The sequence below is a fragment of the Rhipicephalus sanguineus genome, chromosome 9, assembly GCF_013339695.2.
Source record: "Rhipicephalus sanguineus isolate Rsan-2018 chromosome 9, BIME_Rsan_1.4, whole genome shotgun sequence".
Lineage (NCBI taxonomy): Eukaryota > Metazoa > Arthropoda > Arachnida > Ixodida > Ixodidae > Rhipicephalus > Rhipicephalus sanguineus.
The window spans coordinates 134,461,873-134,467,450 of NC_051184.2; positions in this window are offsets into that span (position 1 = coordinate 134,461,873).

Below are 5,578 nucleotides of genomic sequence, written 5' to 3' on the forward strand. Positions count from 1 at the left end.
TGGGTTCCGCTCCCGGTGACGGAGCTTTTCCCTTTGCCTTCTGATCATGTGGGTTATTATCACGTCATTCCCGTGACGGAAATACGTCACTGAAATCTTGGTGGACCCCGGCATAAAACAATCGGCCTTGGTCATAGTATCCGTCCATACAGAAAATAGCTCTCCGACACGTGCCTCCTTCGCCTGGCTGTAACACAGCGTTTTCGCTTACGCTCACCCCGAGATAAATCCCGGCCGGGCTTCAGGGGAGACACCACGTGCGTTGCGTTTGCCTCTAGTCAGCCTGTGGTGTTCAATAACTCTTTGACATGCCGTGGGATGGTGAGCTTAGCCCAAGTTCTGCGTCCAATCGGCGACGCTCTTCTGGCTGTCACACCGCTTTTTCTGATTAGACTCTCACGGTTATGTACTGCAGCTACAAGAAGGGCTTGTTTAATCATTGATCATGAATTTTAGTCGTCAGGATAAAGATGCGCCACCAAGCGTCAACGTGGGTGCATCACTATAGCTGCCAAACACATGTAGACATTGCATGTGGAAGCTGTCTTATGGCAATGTATAGTAAACATTCAACTACATGTGTAAAGGCAAAGTTTACTTTCGTGCTATACTGATTCCTATGACGGAGGGATCAACCATGTTTTTTTATTGATAGAAATTCTACGAAACTGTGGCTTGTCAACACGTACAAGTGCAGTTGGTTGAATGACGGAAATGGTCTTTCAAGTTCTATGGAAGTATAACGTTTCCTAAAGTATTGTTAAGGCGCATCTGTAGCGAAGAAGAGAAACTGTGCTGGAAGAATAGGAGAGGACTTCAGTGTTGCTTCCGCAGCCTCACCCTATTCATTTCTTCACCATCGAGCCTTCTAGAAAAAACGCTACTGCCTGCCCTTTACTACTGTGGAGGAGGTGCTGGGTGCTACGGCTCACCACAGAAACTCTTCCACCTTGCCACGGCCGACCACGTAAGCTGCGTTGTAACAGTATGTTAAATTTAACTCATACGAAGGAAGACGACACGACTATTTGGGCGTATCAAAACTGAACGTTAATCCTGTCTGCTTTCTAGTTTTCTTGCAATATTGTGCCCACTTTATTCAAAAATACTAAACCTATGTGGAGCAGCGTCGGTAATCCTTGCAAAATGAAATGCCTTGGACTAGCGAAGAGAGTAGCAAACAAGAGACAAACCTCAAACTAAAGCTGTCACTGGGTTAGAAATGAGCTGCCTACGCAGTACTGTATTGTTTCCGACGTGCGACTTCCTAGGGGAATAATTTCACAGAATATGCTACGGTCACACGAGACAAAACCGAACATCTTAAGACGCTGTCCATTGTTAAAGAAATGCTACACGCTGTGCTTATTTTTGTGGTTTTATACATACTGTAGGACTTCCGAAGCCAGTGACTTCTGTGTTTTCTATAGTATGAGTCAGGGCTCCTCAAAGAGCTGTTTATGCTTACTTGCTTTCGAGCTAGCAACAAGCACTCGATAACATTCGAAACCGTGACCAATAATCATGCATGTCATTCGTAAAACTTAGGCGTATTCAAACGTTAATGAATAATCAGAAGTAACCCTTTCATGCTGGAATAGTGAACGTCGTCGGTGGTTGTGCATATCGTTGTTTCTTGTTGAGCTTTGCGTGCGCAGGCGAAACTTGGTCATGGCTCCTCTTTCATGCAAACAGCCGCACCGAAGCCTTCAAAACATAGCATGAGGCCAAACCTGTCATTTTATGCATCACGTATTGAAATTTCACCGAGTCATTATTTCTTCTTTATGAAATCTTTTTGGGTGCGAAGGACCTTAAGCGCTCGGCTTGTCAGCGTCTAATGTCGCCACGTTGCGTCAGGTAGTCACGGTTCATCATAAAACGGGTATGCACAACAAAAATAGGGTACATCCCACTACTCGCCACCGGTCCACTAAAAAATGAAGAAGGCAGCAGTTAGCCCAACAAATAGCCGACGACGTTAGTGGAGATGAAACAGCCTTCCCTACATGTCGTAGGGAGCTGAAACCGGGCATGTAGCGAAGAAGAAGAAGAAGAATAAGAAGGCGAAGAAAAGGATAAGTACCTTAAGAAGACCTTAGAACTTAAGAAGAAGCAGCTTAGGATAAGCTGCATTCCGACACATTTTTCCGACGACATTAGTGAAGCCCCTACTTGCCCGCTATCAGGCTTGGCACCCCTAGTGCCTCATCAAAGAAATCTCTCTCAAAGCACTGCATGCTTCGCACCTCCCCAGGTTTCACGTTAGTGGAGCTGAAACAACTTCGCCTACGTGCTTCGAACCTCCCCAGTTAAATATACGTCCTTATTTCTTTGTTTGTTTTTTTTTGGGGGGGAGGGGGTGAGATGAACCTTGCCTACAGTGAATCTCATTCAATCGCACGGCCAACCACCGGGTCTCGCACTTGCACTTCCCTTTATTGTCATCCAACTGACTGCGCTTAAATCAAGACGCCCCTCAAAAAATATTTGCGCGGAATTCGTCCGTCTTTATTTGCGTTCTGATGCTTTCGAATACCGGGATGAAATACTCAACTATTGAGCAAACACGACCACGTACACCACACTTAAAATGGCACGTTAACGCTCTAGGGGATGCATGTATAGAATTTGGGATTCGGGACTTCACCGACAGGCATCTACAATAGAAAAACCACGCCTGTACACGACAACAACAAAATTGCAAAAGCTCTTGCGGAACCCCTTCCCGTCATGTGAAGATGCAGAAGAAGAAAAGATGGATGCCGCGATGACAGATTGCACTTTGAAGTGGCACGAAAGCAGATATGAATGTTTCCTGTGGAGCAGTCGTGCTGAATGGAGAACGTGACGCCATCATCTTGTCAAGAAGGGAAGAAAATTAGAAGCAATGCATCGTCGACAATAACGCGAGGGAAAATATCATATTGAATGTCTGAGCATGCTTCGCCTACCACGTACGCCTTCTCATGTAAAGAAAACAAACAAAAAACAGAACAGAACAAAGAAAACGTCCAGGATGTGAGCGTGAAAGCTGGGCAGACAAAATATAAGACGCGTGTCTAGACAAAAACTTCCTAGTTTGACAACGACCTCTCAAAAAAAGGTGAAGAAAGTCCACGCGAGTGTATCATTGCGCAAATTAAAGAAGGCACACTTTCAAGTTGCGAGTTTGCGCTTTTGCGCTACCATTAAAAATGCAGGGACCTTAAGTTGCTCACAAGAAAAACCGTCTGCTCTCAGTCAACTAATTCAATAACACTTTATTTATTACCCTAGCAGCCGTTATCTGAAGTAAATGAAGTAAATTTATGATCTAATATTATATGTGTCAAGTACGACCCCTAACGTGAACCAGAACCATCATTTCGTACCAGTTTGTGCCAGCGAAGTGACGGCGAGTGCGCCCGGCGGCTTTCGGTGGCTGCCGGGGTGCGTATGCTGAAAGCGCGTAGCAGCGATGCTAATCACTTCTTGTACGGACACCGTACGCAAGAAAACATGGTTCATTCACGTTAACCAATGCCAAAGCTGTGCTGTACACTGCTTCTTAGTCGTCGGAATTGCGTATCTTTAAACCCAGAAGCAGGGGCGTAGGCAGAAATTTGGTGAGGGGGGGGGGGACACCTCCTTGATTTTAAGTGGGGCCGGGCAGGAAGACGTAGTCGAGTGTCGCTTTCTGCTGTGTATGCCACGGCGAAAAAAAATTCGAGGGGGGCTATATGCCCCCCGCCCCCCTGGCTACGCCACTGCGCTAACCGCCGATACCATGTACACACGGACTCGGCCCGTGCGCTGGGCTTACCTTCGCTGGGAGTCGTACGGGTCATACTAAGTGCGCCCGATGTGGACACACATGGCTCGCGACGGTTGCGGAATGCACATTTTAACGTCGAAAGCTTTTCACTGTTACATTAAAATGCAGCCGAGGTAAACGAAAGTGCGAGAATTGCCAGAGATGCATTTGTGTTGTGGTTATGTCGACCGGCGTTGTTTTTCTGGCGTACATGCCACGCCTGCCGCGTCACCGCATGTCGGATCGGACGCCAGCTCGTAACTTCGTAAAGTATTCGCCAGCAAGCCCCGGTAAAAGGTCGTCGCAAGTGTATTTATTTGTAAGTACGTGGCTACAACTCTTAGACTTGGGCATGAGCGGCTCTACTGCATTGAGACTTATGACAGAGTCACAGCTGATATTGGAAACATACTAATGAAAGCCGCGTTGAATATTATGCAGTTATTTAAGGGTCTTCAGTTACTTAGGGGAGGGCGCTGCGATAGCCGAGGTGTGCGGACGTGTTCACTTCGGCTCCCGCTTTAATCAACGTTTTCGTAACGCTTTTTTCTGATTTCAATGGTATATCAGTACATAACAACATCCTGAAGACACAAGAACCCTATCGACACTTTATTTAGTGCAGTGAGTGCTTATTTCTACGTTTTTCAACGCCTTTTCTATTGTCGCTCCCCGCCGCCCACATAGCGCTAACGAGTGCCCTCTTGCTTCGACGTGGAGCGCGCTCGCTTGCGCGGCGCCGCGGCTGGCTCGCTGAGCTCTACCACGTCGTTGCTGCTACTTCGGCTGCATTCTGTCACGGCGCGATGGAAAGCCACGTATCGGGGGAATACATTGACCCGGAAGAAATCACACCAGACCAAGGCTGGCAGACCGCCTCGTCTCGCCGCGCTCTAACCCAAAAGGTCTGCTCCAAACCTACGCCGCTAAATGGCGCTTTGAAACGTGGAAGGAACAAGCCCTGCGATAGTGAAAACGTCAAGAACAAAATCATCCCAGCGAGCCGAATGCCGCAACTACCGAAGGACGACATACGCATCATCATAAGACCTAGGGTCTTATGATGATGCGTCTTAGTATCGCTAAGATTGGCCCAACGATCGTCGCCGACGCCATTGCCATCTCGGCAGGTATCAGCCCTATGGAACAGCATGCGGACACGCTCTGCCCAAACAGTAAGCAGAATATCTTAGTGGCGAGCACGCCGAGAAGAGATAATGCCAACCGCTACGTGCGCGTTAAAGAAATCCGCATCGCTGATAAGACCTACGAAGTGAGTGCCTACGAAGCGGCACCGTACACTCTAAGAACTAAGAGAGTGCTGGGCACTCTCTTTGGGAGAGTATATTCTTGTCCCATATTTAACTCTCTTTTCCAGAGTAAATCACCTCTTCTTGAGGCAGAGTATAGTAATGCCCCCTGAGAGGGTTATAGTACTCCACCTCAACAGAGTAACATAACTCTTGCCGAAGCAGAGTAGCCGGACCCCTCCGAAAGGAGTAGTAGTACACCTCAAGAAATAAATAGCAGAACCCGGTCGAAATAGGGCCTTAATATTGCATTTGAGAATTTATTCATGCGTAGGTCGTAATGATGACATAATAACGAGCACTGCGACAAAGAAAAAAGCCGCGAGAAAAGAAAAAAAAACACGCGCAAGTGAGATTCGAACCAGCAACCCTAAGATTGTGAGTCCGACGCGCTACCACAACGCCACACTCGGAGACGACGAACACGTCCTTTTTCTTCCATGTTGTTACTGATTGCACTGACCATATCGGC